Source organism: Sardina pilchardus, chromosome 3 (assembly GCF_963854185.1).
Source record: "Sardina pilchardus chromosome 3, fSarPil1.1, whole genome shotgun sequence".
NCBI classification, from domain to species: domain Eukaryota; kingdom Metazoa; phylum Chordata; class Actinopteri; order Clupeiformes; family Clupeidae; genus Sardina; species Sardina pilchardus.
Genome location: NC_084996.1, coordinates 1,781,940 through 1,800,322, shown reverse-complemented (window position 1 = coordinate 1,800,322; position 18,383 = coordinate 1,781,940).

Sequence of the window (18,383 nt, the reverse complement as noted above, 5' to 3'; positions counted from 1 at the left end):
AGCTGTGTCTCTCCATTCTACAAGAATATAAGGCACATTCCATCCAACTTCCATCTTCTATCCATTCATCTTCTTCAGACCATTCACTCATCCACCCATTAAACTGTCTATCAACATCCATTAAACTCTCCGTCTATCAACATTAATTAGACTATCTACATTCAACTTTTAAATTATTTACTCTGTCTCAGGCTTTAAGGATACACTCTGGCTCTCTTAAAGGAGAATTCCGGTGTGAAATTGAGCTTAACTGTACCGAAACATGTTAAGGTGTACTCACACGTGTTTTAGACGCACTTTCACTCACCCCCAGCATTCCGAACTCCTCCGTTTTCAGCCTAGCTTACAGTAGGCTTGAATCTATTAGATTGGGCATTACGTAGCCTATGCAGCTAAATCGCTATTTTTAAACCATTAAAAAGGTTCCAAGTAACTCCACACTGCATTGGTAGACTTCTGAGGGTCCCGACATTTAAAACGAGATACTGAGAACTTTGGAAATGCACAGGAAGTTTATAAAAAAAAAGACTGTTTACAAGCAGTGCCTTGATAGAATCTCTCCGCTGGGCGCCATCTTGGAATCAAGTCGCGATAAGCCGACTGACGAGCACGAACGAACAGGAAGGACAGGGGGAACATATTGCTAAAGTAATTCCATAGGAAATATATAGTTATACTGTCTACATGAGCATGATGAGTAACAAAGCTCAAAATGTTTGCAATATGTCCCCCTGTCTTTCCTGTTCGTTTGTGCTCGTCAGTCGACTTATCGCGACTTCACCACAAGATGGCGCCCAGCGGAGAGATTCTATGAAGGTACTGCTTGAATAAACAGTCTTTTTAAATAAACTTCCTGTGCACTTCCAAAGTTCTAAGTATCTCGTTTTAAATGTCAGGACCCTCAGAAGTCAACCAATGCAGTGTGGAGTTACTTGGAACCTTTTTAATGGTTTAAAAATAGGGATTTAGCTGCATAGGCTACGTAATGCCCAATCTAATAGATTAGGGGTGTCACGATACCAAAAAATCAGTAGTCGGTGCCAATACCAGTAAAATTACATGATTCTCGATGCCAAATTCGATACTATCGTTAAAAAAAAGGATTTTCTAAAATCCCATGTAGGCTACTTAATGAATTTCTTTATTGAAATATTTGCAGAATACTGAAATATAATTTCTATAACATACAGAGCATAACAGTATCCAATTGCGAGCATATCACATAGGCTTACACATAATTAATTAAATCACTTTTCTAATGGATTGTATAAAAACCAACAACTTATCTCCTTTTTATCGCTCTGCTTTCATATAATGTGAATGATTTTTTTTTACAAGATGTAAAGTCTTTATTTGAAACACACATACATTCTGTAACTATTTATACATTCTATATGACATTTCTGATCTTCATTAGCAGCAAACTTTATGCAGATTATAGCCTACTATTCATATTACAACTCCACCTCTTAAATTCAGCTGTCTGGTTGACGCCTCAACATTTTGTAAACAAAGTAGCAGGCTAAGCTTATCATACTCTGGTTGGACTGTTCAGTTTCCCCACATGTGTTTAAGTTTCAAGGTAAGCTACTTTTTCTCCTTGGGACAGAACCTTTTAAGTCTTGGAGTTGAAAAACATTGGTATTGAGATGGTCAGTCAACTTGAATGCAAGAGTTTTAATGTCTGCAGCAGACTAGCTAATGATGCTAACCGGATTTTAAACAGCAATTTAGCTAGTCGTCTTCTGTGCGTCATTGCGTTCACGATTGTGAATGTTTTATTTGGATTAAATGTGCATGTCGTGGGCGGGTGTCCATTGAGCACGTACGAGAGCGGGCCAAGGAGAACAAGTTTACTTTTACTGTTTGGTAAAGTTGCACGTATAATCTACAAAAGTTGCGGAAGAACTATATGCTTCCACCCGGGCAGCGTGAGGTGCATCAGTACGACCACGCTTCCAGGAATGATCTGGTTGGTTTTCATGGAGACAGACGCTGTGTGCACGTAGGGAGAGGCTGTGTGTGTGTGTGCATATGTGTGTGCATGAGAGACAGACGCGTGAGTGACAGAGGGAGAGCAGGGAAAGGAAATTCAGCTTAACAAATGTTGCGTGTTTTTCAATACCGTTAAAAAATAGATAAGTAAATAAAAAAAAGTAACGAAACGCAATATGTGGCGGCCTGTGCTGAATCTGTGGCGCATCACCACAAATTAGTCAATGTGTGGGAAACACTGTATTGCCCCCATCAGTTTCGGAAGAGTCGCAGCACCGATGCTTATGCTGGCGTCGGTGCTTACGGTGCTTCAAAAAAATAGGCATCGTCGGTGTTTTTTCATTTTAGAATCGAGAGGTATCGCAAGTATCGGTTCTCGTGACATCCCTATAATAGATTCAAGCCTACTGTAAGCTAGGCTGAAAACGGAGGAGTTCGGAATGCTGGGGGTGAGTGAAAGTGCGTCTAAAACACGTGTGAGTACACCTTAACATGTTTCGGTACAGTTAAGCTCAATTTCACACCGGAATTCTCCTTTAAGACTAGCCAGTTAAATTGATTACACCTGTATCAACTGTCAGTTTCTCTGGCTTTAAGCATACAATCTCTCTGAAGACTACATATCTTGTTAACTGTTTCCTCTGTCCACAACTGTTTCAAAATAAAGTCCTCACTGCAATAATACACTATTAAATCATTTAACCATTGAAACTACTCAACTATTGAACTGTTCAACCATTCCAACTGTCAGTTATCATCCACTATGCCTCCAGTCAACTACATGAAACCTCCATGTACCTAGCAACCAACATAGCAACCATTAAAATTAAGTGTTTATGACCGTTTCCATAGCAACCAACATGATTATACTGCAGTAACTTCTTGTTTCCTGATAGTGGCCACCATGGATACCCTAGCAACAAATGTTTCAAAATAAAAGTCCTCACTAGCAAGTTAGCTAGTTAGCATGGTTAGCATTGTTAGCATAGTTAGCATTTTTTAGCATAACTGCAAAAAATCATCAACTAAGTTATCTAATCAACCTGGTTAGCATTGTTAGCACATTTAGCATAGTTAGCATTTTTAGCATTACTGCTATAAATCATCGGTTAAGTTAGCTAATCAACCTGGTTAGCATTGTTAGTAAAGTTAGCATTGCTAGCATAATTAGCATTTTTAGCGTAACTGCTAGAAATCATTAGCTAAGTTAGCTAATCAACATTTTAACATGAATAGAAATCATTAGTTAAGTTAGAACTGGAATGTTTCATCTTTAAACTGTCTACCTTCACACTATCAACTCTCTGTAAACAATGCAACCACCATGTTTACCCTAGCTACACCTTAGTAACCATATCTACATTGTATATCTATTTTTGCATTTTCATGCACTGGTAATTCCTTGGAATTGCATTTCTAGTTCTTCTTCTAACGCACGCAATTCAGCTTCAACCGCTAAACGTAGAAACTCCATTCAAACTATGCCGCGTAGGTCTTACTTACGCGATGTGTGCTTTGTATTTTTCAACTTTGTAACTTTTATACTTTTTAAACTATTAGTTAAAAACTATTACAATTTCCCCCATAGACTTAACATTGCTCATTATGACATCACGGCAGCAATTAGAATCTTACGCCAGGTGGCCGGCCACCTGGGCACCAACTGTCAGTTTCTCTGGCTTTAAGCATACAGTCTCTTAGAAGACTACATATCCTGTTAACTGTTTCCTCTGTCCACAACTGTTTCAAAATAAAAGTCCTCACTGCAATAATACACTATTAAATCATTTAACCATTGAAACTACTCAACTATTGAACTGTTCAACCATTCCAACTGTCAGTTATCATCCACTATGCCTCCAGTCAACTATATGAAACCTCCATGTACCTAGCAACCAACATAGCAACCATTAAAATTAAGTGTTTATGACCGTTTCCATAGCAACCAACATGATTATACTGCAGTAACTTCTTGTTTCCTGATAGTGGCCACCATGGATACCCTAGCAACAAATGTTTCAAAATAAAAGTCCTCACTAGCAAGTTAGCTAGCTATTATGGTTAGCATAGTTAGCATTGTTAGCATAGTTAGCATTTTTTAGCATAACTGCAAAAAATCATCAACTAAGTTATCTAATCAACCTGGTTAGCATGGTTAGCACATTTAGCATTGTTAGCATAGTTAGCATTTTTAGCATTACTGTTAGAAATCATCGGTTAAGTTAGCTAATCAACCTGGCTAGCATTGTTAGTAAAGTTAGCATTGCTAGCATAATTAGCATTTTTAGCGTAACTGCTAGAAATCATTAGCTAAGTTAGCTAATCAACATTTTAACATGAATAGAAATCATTAGTTAAGTTAGAACTGGAATGTTTCATCTTTAAACTGTCTACCTTCACACTATCAACTCTCTGTAAACAATGCAACCACCATGTTTACCCTAGCTACACCTTAGTAACCACTTCTACATTATCTATCTATTTTTGCATTTTCATGCACTGGTAATTCCTTGGAATTGCATTTCTAGTTATTATTCTTCTTCTAACGCACGCAATTCAGCTTCAACCGCTTAACTTAGAAACTCCATTCAAATTTTGTCGCGTAGGTCTTACTTACGCGATGTGGGCTTTGTATTTTTCAACTTTGTAACTTTTATACTTTTTAAACTATTAGTTAAAAACTATTACAATTTCCCCCATAGACTTAACATTGCTCATTATGACATCACGGCAGCAATTAGAATCTTACGCCAGGTGGCCGGCCACCTGGGCACCAACTGTCAGTTTCTCTGGCTTTAAGCATACAGTCTCTCAGAAGACTACATATCCTGTTAACTGTTTCCTCTGTCCACAACTGCTTCAAAATAAAAGTCCTCAATGCAATAATACACTATTAAATCATTTAACCATTGAAACTACTCAACTATTGAACTGTTCAACCATTCCAACTGTCAGTTATCATCCACTATGCCTCCAGTCAACTACATGAAACCTCCATGTACCTAGCAACCAACATAGCAACCATTAAAATTAAGTGTTTATGACCGTTTCCATAGCAACCAACATGATTATACTGCAGTAACTTCTTGTTTCATGATAGTGGCCACCATGGATACCCTAGCAACAAATGTTTCAAAATAAAAGTCCTCATTATCAAGTTAGCTAGTTAGCATGGTTAGCATTGTTAGCATAGGTAGCATTTTTAGCATAACTGCAAAAAATCATCAACTAAGTTAGCTAATCAACCTGGTTAGCATTATTAGCAAATTTAGCATTGTTAGCATTTTTAACATTACTGCTAGAAATCATCGGTTAAGTTAGCTAATCAACCTGGTTAGCATTGTTAGTAAAGTTAGCATTGCTAGCATAATAAACATTTTTAGCGTAACTGCTAGAAATCATTAGCTAATTTAGCTAATCAACATTTTAACATGAATAGAAATCATTAGTTAAGTTAGAACTGGAACGTTTCATCTTTAAACTGTCTACCTTCACACTATCAACTCTCTGTAAACTATGCAACCACCATGTTTACCCTAGCTACACCTTAGTAACCATATCTACATTATCTATCTATTTTTGCATTTTCATGCACTGGTAATTCCTTGGAATTGCATTTCTAGTTCAATTTGGGATTGTTTGGCTAGTGGTAAATGCTGACATTCCTAACCCTGCTCACAAGTGCCACCTGGTGGTTGTTTGGGTCATTGCAGCTTCACTTGGGAAAAATAAATAAAATACACGTGATTCACGTGTGATTCTCATGAGAATCTCACGTGAAAGCGGCCAATGTCAACCAACGCCCACTGTACACGCTAAAGTTGTCGGGGAAGCTCTGCAGAGAAATATGCAAGCATAAAACGAGCGAAAACAAAAAACGAAACCGAAACCAGAGATGAGATCGCCAATCCTGCATAATTCCACTTTAATGACAAAGATGAAGAAGTCCTGCAGCAATACACAAAATAGCAACATGAGCTACAACTAATCATTCCTACATAAACATGTCAAATGTAAATCAGTAATAACTTAACCAACATTGATCACAACAAAATAGTGATAAAGGATAGACTTACATGAATTATGTTCACAACATCTGCAACAAGAATGTCTTCAGAGAATGTCATCAGAGAATGTCTAATAAGGGGAGAACGACCACTTGCTGAATACTTCTGCATGGTACTGCAACTAGAGGGCGGTTGCGAGCAAGTGGAGAATGATGGAGGTGAATGGAGTTTCTCCTAAAATCCACTTTTCCCTGGATATATTTTTTTTGTGTAGAAATCGGAATATTGCATGTGAAAGGGGGGTCAAGGAAAATACACATGGCTGAGTATTAGATTTTTTAAGTCCCTTAATTGCTCTAAAAAGCCTTTCAAACGTGTCAATGACGTCATTCATTAGCAGGGTGCTAGTGTGTTATGGGCAACAACGACCAAGCCTGTGAGAAACCAAAGGGCCATGAGTACTTGTTCATTCAACTTTCGACCTAAAACCCATATTGAGCTTGCAGAAACTAAAATCCAATCTTCGATTTTTTAATGACAATCAGGTGAAACAGACCAATTTAGCCGTCTAGCCCCATAGACCCCCATTGTTTGATCACTTGCTCGTGATCGCCCCTAGTGGAACTGCAACAGTAACTGCAGGTACAATGCAGGTACAATGGAGTTAATAGCAAGTGGCTCTCCATAAATGGGCTCTGCTGTCATACAGGCAACAGCAATATGGCTAACTCCTAACTCAGTCGGTAGGTTTAAACTGTCTTAATGACATGCCATCCCCTAGTGGCCAGGGGTAAACTCTGCAATATAAGAAATAAATTACTATGAAAAAGTTGAAAGTCAAGTTTGCTTAAGGTTTGTTCAAGAACTCTTCCAGAGTTTTTACCTCAAACAACACAAATCAACACAAATAAATGAACAGATAACTCAAACGTGCTGTAGCCTATGTCATAAATGAAACAACCACAGACTATCAACACAATCTGACACGAATGACACATGGCTTAGTGCAAACTGAATTTATGACCAAACGATTTGATTCGTGCACGAAGCGCCATCTAGCTATCATTATGTGTAAGTAACAGCATCCCAGTCTGAGGACTCAGCGGTCTTTTGACCGCCTCGCCGCACTTTAAGTAGTTCACACCAGCACGGCGCTTCTAGTAGGACGTCAAAGCGGTCTAATGACCGGGCCGCGGCGCTTCTAGGTATAAGTGGGTCAGAACGGCAGCGCTTCTAGTGTTAAGACATTGAGCTCCAGGTTGTTCATGCTACACCAGCTTTGCAGCCAGGGTTCTGAGGGGGGTTGGGGGGGCGATGGTGGGCATGTGAGAGGGGGCAGGGGGGTATAGCAGTGTTTGTGGAGGGAGGGGGGTGGGGAGCTGTGGAGGGAGGGTGGTCTCTACCTCGAACTTGCAGTAGAACTCATTGAGCTCGTTTGCAAGGGGGAGACTGTCAGGCGTCAGTGGAGGCTTGGGTCTGTGGTAGGTGATTTTCTTCAGGCCTTTCCAGACACAGGAGGAGTTGCCCTAAGACAGCTGTTGCTGTAGCTTCTCTCCATAATGGTGTTTAGCCTCCTTCGCTGCCTTAGTGAATCTGTAAAAGATGATTTTATCTCATATGATGTACAAACATGCAAGGGCATTACTATAGTAAAATCATATTATAATTTGTTATGAGGTGTGCCCCATTGAAACCCATTTATTAGGTCTCCATACTTGCAGTCCACAATATTATTATACTATTCATTTCTGAATATTAGTCTGTTTTGATAGGCAAATATCATGTCATTTACACACACATGTACAACATTTGAATCATTATCTTTTTTCCAGGGTCAGGCAGGCAGAATTTCTTTTCCAAGCACAAGCATGATCTGGAAACTCGCCTTCCCAGTGTCCTCGCCCCCATTGTGGCCTCCCTCCATCACAAGAAGGTTCTTAATGAGCAAGAGCGGGAGATCTTGGGCAGGAAGGACATCCGTATAGAAAATAACCATGATCTGCTGAACATGATAGAGAACAAAGGAGTCAAAGCACAAGAGGTGTTCTATGAAGTACTAAAAGAAGCAGACCCATACCTGGTGGAGGAGCTGGAAGGTAAATGTCATAAGATCTAGACCACACATACAGTATGAATGACCTACACTGTGAGAAGTCAGTTAGTAACCTTAACCTTTAAAAAACATGCAAACCAATTGCCTTGAAATTATAGACTTATCTGGAATGGGCAATTGGTTTGCATGCTTTTAAACAGTAAAATGTTAACTAACTAACAGGTAAGTAAGGGTAACAAACTAATTTCACAGTGGCCGCCTTTACATGATGTTTTTTTTAATTTACCTCCGCCAAGGAGGTATATGTTTTCACTGGCGTTTGTTTGTCTGTTTGTTAGCAAGATAACTCAAAAAGTGATGGATGGATTTCGATTAAATTTTGGGACTGATCCGCAAATCTGTCGGGATTCCAGAGGCGTTTATGTGTTTAGCTTAGTGGTGTAATGGCATGGTATGGCCACATGGTGGCGATCTGAATAGTTTAGGTTCAAATGTATGACAACCTAGGAAGAACAATGCAGACGGAGGTAGCTGCGCTCTCTGAGTGCTTTTCTAGTTCCAAATTAATTTATTCAGAATTAAATAATTCGGAATTAAAATATTGTCCTTCGAGTTTACATGGAAACAATAATTCCGAATTGCCGTTTACATGGAACAAACGTTAATTCTGCTTTATTGTATTCCACTGAACGTCTGGGGGTCGGGAAGGGTTCCGATTGGACAGGCGGCGCATGAACGTAGCCTAATTAAAGAGTCACTTCACCCCATAACTCCACCCACTTCACATTTCTGCACTGCTGCAACCAATCAACCATGGTGATTTCGTGTCAATCTGGGAATCAGTGCTGCAGACATGGCGTATCACAGGTAGGCTAATCAGGGCAGCAGGTGTTGGGGCATTTCAGTCCTAATTTGTAACGACCCGGTTACGTAGTGTCGGATTAGAAGTGCAGGACAACGTCAGCATTCCAATACTGCCCTACAAAGCAGAAAGGCAGTAACTGCATTTTTGGTCGAAAATTTGTTATTATAATTTTCATGACATTAAAGTTGTTATGAAGATTGATAAGTACCAAAAATAAGCTAATGTAAAGTAAAAAAAAAAAAAAAAAAAACTCCAATAACTGCTACATTAACGACAACCATAAGGCTAAGCAACAGCATAACTTTAAAATGTTTTTTTTTTTTCAGTTTGCACTCTGCATAGTTACTGCCTTTTTGCTTTGCAGGGCAGAATAGTATTTTGGACCAACATGCCATGGCATGTCTCAAACTGTAGTATGCACGGAGAGCAATATCTTCAATACAAAATCAGACGAAATTTTACTTTTGTCGAGAAACACGATTTTTGTCAATATTAACCCTGGTAATAGCACAGTTCACCACTTATGAGTATTTTCAATCAATCAACAGCTCAAAAAACATATTTTAGGGTGCAGTGACTCTTTAAGGTCTACTGGAAAACAAACTCTACCTGGCTACTGGCTTCTTTTGTCATCTCGGGCTAACATTACAGCATGGACAATAGCATATAATAGCATATAATTCTGATAATAGGCCTACTATTCAACCAGCAGCTCGAGAATATTATCAAGCTTCACATTTGCTAGCTGAGGAGGAGAAGAGTGTCGGAGAAGGGGGAAGAAGACGGAGCCGAATTTGCAGTGACATAAGCATGCGCGCTACTTCTTCCTCCTCGTACGAGCATGCGCCAAACAAACGGAATAAACTTGAAGCGGAATAAAGGTTTATATGATCAAGGAGTGAGTTAATTCCGCTTTAACATCGGAATAAACCACCAACTTAATTCGGAATTATGTTTACTTCCGAATAATAATTTTCAAGCGGAATAAGCGTTTACATGGTCTCTTTTAAAGCGGAATAAATTTTTATTCCGAATTAACTTGGTTTTATTCGGAATTAAAGCTGTCATGTAAACGCAGAAACTGTAGCACAAATTTTAGAAATTCAAGTATAGTTTAGAGGATTGTTGACTTTTCTACCTCAAAATTAGGCAGCCCTCATTTTACACAAGTATTCTCAATAAAAGACCTAAAGTGTTCTACTTACTATAGCTTTTTAAGTAAAGAAAAGTATTACTTTTTACAGTGCAATTGTGTGCCTAATCTCAGACCTATATTCTTTGCTACTTGACTGATATTTTAGAATGTTAAATGGTATGCTGTCAAACAAAATTAGATAAATAGAAGTAGGGGTGGGTGATATATATTGTTTGCGATATATATAGTTTGCGATATTATCGTGATTGTTGTTTTAACAATGTGCAAATTTACATTATTGAGTATTTAAATTACTTGAGGGGAGGAGGGGCACACTCGAAATTGCGCATTGAAACCCCATAAATTCACTAAAGCAGGAGGAGTGCAACAGAAGTGAGAGAAGCCACTGGCTGCAGCAGAGCAAGTCACATGATGACACGGTGCACATTGTCACACGCACGCCTAATGTTTATGTTGTGCGGCTACTTTTTTCAAGTGGCATAAATGAGTTAAACATACGTTTTTCCTTCACGGTAATGTTGTTATGTGTAGAGAAAACATTAGCCTTTGAGTATTTTAATAGTCAGTTGTAAACAAAGACCTCTTCCTATGAAACCCAAGTTGTGTAAATGAACTGAGGTTCGCTCTAAATATCTACTTTTATCGATTATGCTAACCATTAGCATCTCTATGGGATTTCTCATAGACATTAGCCATAAGCTAATGCATTAGTTTCTATTCTGTAACTTGGAATGCTAGCCTATGTGATTGCTCTTTAACCACATCAGTCGCAATATAGTTATTTAAGGTTTGCCTAAAATGGCACAGTGCCTGCTTTAGAGGCCACTGTTCCCACCTAGTTTGACCTGTAATCAGACCTCTCTGGAAAGCTGAGAGACAGCAGGTTCAGTAGAGACCATCAGAATAACTGTGTGATGTACTGACACAGGGCCACAGAGGCTAGAATATAGTTTTTAACTCCAGGCGGATTGCAAGCATCTCTAAACTGACCATATAGTTAAGGTAAGGTAAGGTAAGGTAATGTTTATTTATATAGCGCATTTCACGTGCACTGAGTGCAACCCAAATCGCTTTACACACAACACTGATACAAATAGTGCCGAACGGAGTGGCGTAGTCACCAGCGTACCCGTGACGACATGAAACAAACAAATTTACAAAATAACATCATGAGACAAGACAAAAGATGACGGACGGAGTAGCGTAAACGCCAGCTTACCCGTGACAACAACACAACAAACAAATTCACAAAATAACAAGACACAGACAAAAGATGCCGGATGGAGTGACGTAATCGCCAGCGTACCCGTGACACCTAAACACACAAGAGAGACAAACAAATAAACAAATGTCAAATAAATAATAAAACAAACAAAAAAAAGTCCACGCCAACTTAGTCCAACCGACCGCATATATCAGGCCAGAAGTCATATATACTAACCTAGACACACAACTGAGCCCCAGCACCAGGTCCTGTTAGGTTGGGTGCAAAAGTAGATAAATATAACATGAAATGTGAGCGCTGTAGACCATTATTTGCCAAGATATGGCCATGCGTTTTTAAAAATCCCCTATTTAAACTCCCCAACCGACAATCAAATGCTTACTGCACATGAACCCCTTTGTGTAGAAGCATAATCTTGGTCTCATATTAAAGGTAACACTCTGAGGTTTCTTGTAGACTTTTTGGATTGTATGTCAGATGTTCTGATATAGAGTAACTACACAAAATATGGACTAATTACACAAAAGTCTCTATTTTTGCATTTACTTTGTTGGATCAATGGTTGTATAAGATAGACTATACATCCGGACAACTAATATTGGATAAAACAACATGAACATTCAATTTCTATGGATTCTTGTGAATATTTCAGTACCCAATATTTGACATCTACCACCACTACCCAACCACCCCTCTACTACATCCATATTACCCACCCCTCTACTACCCTTTACTACCCCCATATTACCATACCACCTTGGCATTACCACATGTAATTAGGTCATAATTAAATATGTTTACCAAATGTTTGTTTCTTTGTAATTTAAAGGAGAATTCCGGTGTGAAATTGAGCTTAACTGTACCGAAACATGTTAAGGTGTACTCACACGTGTTGTAAGACGCACTTTCGCTCACCTGCAGCATTCCGAACTCCTCCGTTTTCAGCCTAGCTTGCAGCAGGCTTGAATCTATTAGATTAGGCATCACGTAGCCTATGCAGCTAAATCGCTATTTTTAAACCATTAAAAAGGTTCCAAGTAACTCCACACTGCATTGGTAGACTTCTGAGGGTCCTGACATTTAAAACGAGATACTGAGAACTTTGGAAATGCACAGGAAGTTTATTTAAAAAGACTGTTTACAAGCAGTGCCTTCATAGAATCTCTCCGCTGGGCGCCATCTTGGAATCAAGTCGCGATAAGCCGACTGACGAGCACGAACGAACAGGAAGGACAGGGGAACATATTGCTAAAGTAATTCCATAGGAAATATATAGTTATACTGTCTACATGAGCATGATGAGTAACAAAGCTCAAAATGTTTGCAATATGCCCCCCTGTCTTTCCTGTTCGTTTCTGCTCGTCAGTCGACTTATCGCGACTTCACCACAAGATGGCGACCAGCGGAGAGATTCTATGAAGGTACTGCTTGAATAAACTTTTTAATAAACTTCCTGTGCACTTCCAAAGTTCTAAGTATCTCGTTTTAAATGTCAGGACCCTCAGAAGTCTACCAATGCAGTGTGGAGTTACTTTGAACCTTTTTAATGGTTTAAAAATAGCGATTTAGCTGCATAGGCTACGTGATGCCTAATCTAATAGATTCAAGCCTGCTGCAAGCTAGGCTGAAAACGGAGGAGTTCGGAATGCTGCCGGTGAGCGAAAGTGCGTCTTACAACACGTGTGAGTACACCTTAACATATTTCGGTACAGTTAAGCTCAATTTCACACCGGAATTCTCCTTTAAAGCAGTTAAAATCATATTTGAAATCCTGAGAATCCTAGTTACAAAATCTGATTTTTGGTCATTTAACTCCTCTGTTGCGCAACGTCCACATACGTGGACAGTTGCTTTTTAGGGTCTACAAACTCTATTTTACATCAGATTTAATTTCTAAAAACATAAGAGTTGTTCAACACACTCTCCTGTACACCATAATATTTTTTTAACCTGATTTTGCCTTCTTGAGCACTAACTTTTTACAGATATGCCTGGAGCATTCAGCACATGGCCATTACTGTCACTCATGTTGAATTGATGATGTCATCAAGCAGTCAATATTCCAAATATAAGATGATACATATTGTTAATATATTGCCATGGACCTACTAAAACAGCCCTGAAGTGGATTGGTGTATATCAACATGATAAACAAATAGAAAACAGAGTTAAAGTTACTGTCCACGCATGTGGACGTTGTGTATAAGAGGGTTTGCTTAGCCCTATCCATCCATTCTAATGTAGCTGGTTAGACTTCATCATTAGCTACTGTACCACACACACACAAGTGGGGCAGAATTAGAAATGTGTTAAAAAGTCACAGGTTAAAAGTTATTGACTGTTATTGTAATGTTGTTATTCATAAATAATGAGCTGTAAAGTAAGTCACTTTTAAAAAAAAATTAAAAAGGATATCGACTAATTATCGTCATCGTCAAAATCACAAAAAATATCGAGATATTATTTTTTGTCCATATCGCCCACCCCTAAATATAAGGCATATTAGTTTGGCTATCACGATACTAAGTTCAATCTTTTAAGATTGAACGTTAGTATGGGGAGGCTGCGTTTTGTTTCTACTGCACAAGAGGTGTGATCAATGGGCATAGTTCAAATGACTCCGTACGCTTGGATCAGGGATGGAAATTAACTTTTTTGTCCACCTGCCACTGTGACAGGTAGATTTTAAAATCTACCAGCCACTCAACATTTTTACCAGCCAATATATATTCAACCGTTCCATACATTATACTGCCAAGTAGAGATGTAACGGTATGAAAATTTAACCCCACGGTTATAGTGACAAAAACTATCACGGTTTTCGGTATTATCGCAGTATTGTGTTCAATAAGAAAGCACTGATAGGCCTACACAAGCTGAAATAGTTTTTAAAAAGTGTGACTGTGTCTATTACATTACAAAAATATAGGCAAAACCTTATTGCCTTAAGCTGGATACAGATCATTCAGAGCAGTGGCAATCCTAGTCTCTGCTCAACCCTGCTCAGGAAATGGCTTGTCTTGTTTCTATTTCATATTTGAATTCATACACTTTATATATTTTGTTAACAATTTATAGCATATGCATAATTACTCAAAATATTCAGTAATTTGAATACTTCATATTGATTACATTTGTCTGTCTTTAATGATATTACATGGGTGGTGTGTAGGTCTAATTGAGGGCCTGTCACTTTAAGAAGTACGTGAACATAATTAGGTTTCATTCGGTTATGGGAAAATCACGCATAGTTCAAGGATACATGTTTTCATTAAATAACGTGAATGTTCAAAAAAACTAAGAAGGTAAGGAAAATATTTCAGGCGTCATGGAAAAGATAAGTGTCTTGCAATGTTAACTTCTATGATTTAGGTAGGTTACGTGGTAGCCTATGGCATTGTGAGTTGTCCCGTTCACTTTTTCCTTGGTCATGTTTAATTGGCTGGGTGCTTAACTTAGGTACCATGACTCGGAGTTTGGTATATCTGTTATATCCAATGTATTTCCTACCTAAACGTATTAACCGGTAGCCTCGTTGTAAATGTATACAGTCAATGGTTGTAGGCTATCTAGCTGCCACGTTAACTGGAAGAGTAGGCTAGGCTCTGACGCAATGATGAGAGCCAACATTCTAAGGCGCTCCGTTCCAGAATGTTTGTTGTGATCGTCAAGTCCATCGATGTTGAGGATTATTTATACAAGTCGTGTGTTCTTATCTCTGTGGCGACTGCTAATATTCTGATGAAATAAACAACTTGAAGTAGAAGTACAGTTGCTTACCCGCCACAGTGGCGGGTGTGTTGACATATTTCACCCGCCAGCGCGCAAAACTACACGCATTTGGCCGGTGGCGGGTGGCTAATTTCCATCCCTGGCTTGGATAGTCCTTCAACCAATCAGACCAATGATCTGGTGCGTCTTTTGGATGCTAGTTTGTGATTGGAGCCAAAGGCAGAGAACAGAGGAGGTAGATGTGCAGGTTTCCAGCCTGAGCTGCCTGCAATATCCAAATTCGCCTGAAGTTCAGGCAGGGTTCACCCAGCCTAAAGGCATGTGGCATATATAGCATATGAGGTAATCATACAACAGTTAGGTCCGGTCGAACGATTTAGCAATATCTGATATGACGAGATGCGTTCTATCATTGGTGATACTAAGCAATATCACCACTGGTGACTCTTCACAGCTAATACTCACTCCGCCAATGTATCCAGAGACGGTTGATTCTTCGCTTTGATTTAACCAGAGACGGCATTCCATGTTCTTTGATTTAGCAGTTGCAATCGCAACCACACACGTTCTGAGCTAGGCCTACTTTGTATAGTGGAGGAACTGGGATAAAAAAAAACAAACAATTTGCCTACCCCGAACCACAGCTGTGGCGATATAGGCCAACAACACCACTCCCACTCGTGCGATAATGCTTAATTCTCTGTATGTGTCTCAGTGTGTGATAAATAGGCTTTGTCATTTCCTCATATTTGCAGGGCGGAGCTCAGACACAGCTGGACCAGGACTCTGTCTAAGGCTGGTGCTGCTGGGGAGGAGTGCAGCTGGGAAGAGGGCAGCAGGAAACACCATCCTGGGCACACACACATCCACAGAGATCCAGCACAGTGTGTGCAGACAGGGGGAGGTGGCTCGGAGACAGGTGGCTGTGGTAGAAACTCCAGACTGGTTCTTCAGTGGACTCTCTGAGAAGGACATGAGACAGGACGTGGGGCTTTGTATCCGTCAGTCTGCCCCAGGACCTCACGCCTTCCTCCTGGTGATTCCAGTGGAACCGTCTGAAGGGGAGGAGAGAAGGATGCTGGAGAAAATGGATTATATTTTTGGGGAGGACTGTTGGGGACACACACTGATCCTCTTCACCCATGCTGACGGGCTGAGAAAGAGGAGTGTGGAAGAGTTGCTCTGGAGAGGGAGCCAGGAGCTCAAGCAGCTGGTAGAGAAATGTGGGAACAGGTGTCACTTTCTCAACGTTAAGGACAGGCCTGATGACACTAAGATCACACAGCTGCTAGAGAAGATAGAAGAGATGGTAGGAAACAGAAAGAGATTCTACAGCAGTAAGATCTACCAGAATACAGAGAAACAACACATAGAGATAGAGAGATTGATAGAGATGAAATTGGGGGAAATGATGGATAGAAAGCAGAAAGAGATGAAGAGTAAACAAGAGAAGAAACGGGAAAACTATATTAACAAAATGAAGGGAGAAATCAAAGAGACAGAGATGAAGATCAGTGCTCTAGAGGAGAGAATAACAGAGCTGGAGAAGGAGCTAAAGAATGAAAAGAATGAGGAGAAGAGGAGAGAGCTGGAGAGGCAGCTGAAGGAGGAGAAGGAGAAGAGGGAAGTGGCAGAGATGGAGAAAGAGAGACTAAAAGAGAAGTTTGAGAAACAGAAGGAAGAGATAGAGGAGAGACACAGAGAGGAGATGGAGAAGATGAGAGAGGGCCATGAGAGAGATGCCAGGGCTGAAGCAGAGAGATACCTCATGAAGTTCACCCTATATGCATTACAGAGAAACATCAGCACATTCCAAGCAAAGATGGTGGAGAAGAACAGAGAGATTTTACAGTTGAGAGAGGAGAGGGAGCGGGACACAGAGCTGGAGAACATCAATAAAAGAAAGGAGATAGAGAGTCTGGAGTCACTGGAAAATGAACTGCAGGACAAGAATAGACGACAACAAGAGGGAGAGCTGGAGGAGAAAAACAAACAGCAGGACAAAGCAAGAGATCATCTGACTGGTGAGTAACAACAACATAGACTGTGTAGATGCTTTCCACCTAGAGGCCAGGGGCTGGTTTCCTGATAACATTCACTCTTAGTTAGTTATAAAGACTCCAAAGGTAAACCTTACCAAAGTTGTTAACCTTTATTGTCGTGGTTCCCAAACTCCCTTAGGAGTCTTCTTATGTAAAGCTGCTTACATCTGACGTTCAAGGCATTGTCCACCCTGAAGGTGCTGAATTAGTTGATACTAATTGCTCAGAAATAGATTTTTCACTTCACGCAGAGGCATGGCAGTATTATGAAAGACAATGTGCTCTTTGCATTGCTCCGATCGCTTCCATAACATTCATGCTCCTTCAGCATGAACAATAGCATATAATGAGAAAAAGTAGAAATGAAATTATCCACCCAACAAAGTTTTCGCAAGGTCTGTAGGGGGAAGCGATCCGCAATCTGTCGGCATGACCAGCTATAACCCCCAAACACCTTTACCCATCATTCATCACTCCATATCAAGAACTTACTTGAATAGTAGTATTTAATAACTAAAACTACCTCCGACAAACTTAAAACTGCTAAGATTGGCACCTTACACTAAACGATCTAGTTGACGGGAGCGTGCCACGATTCCAGTTCAACTCCCATGATTTATGTCCGACTTTGGAAATTAAGTTGCAGACTGTGAAAACAGCCTTGAGACATCCAAAATACAGAGGTGGAAAAAGTTATAAGATTTAATTTCCTGTAGTGCTCTTACTTTAACAACAAGCAACAATTGCACATGAAGATATTAAGGATGAAACCAAATGTATCTCCAATTCTAGGGAGTTTTTCCTTGCCCCTGTTACTCATGGGCTCTCTTTGAATGTTTAACACTGTAAAGCGCCATGAGACATGTGTAATGTTTTGGCGATCTATAAGTGAAATTAAATTGAAATTGAAATTGAAATGTGATCACACTTTTTGGGAATGTTCACAGGACTACAACTGGTATGTTGGGTAAAATACGTTTGTAGTACCGTTAATTACACTCTTTTTGCACTTCCCCCCCAAAAAATCTCTGGCCTTGTAGTAAATCAATGACAACCCTCTACATTTCCTGAACATTTAATTATTCAGTCATACTTGTTTGTCTTCCATCCTACAAAGTTCGATCTGCCTATAAATAATGCTAACTAATCATTACTTCTAATCATGGAGCAACGATTTCACGCGATGTTCAAGAAAACATGAGAAGGGAGATGATTTTCTGATGATTCAACAATGAAACTGAGTTGCGCAAGTCGCCCAGTTTCTCGTTTGCCAGATAATATTTTCTGTCGCTAAAATGGCCAAAAGTC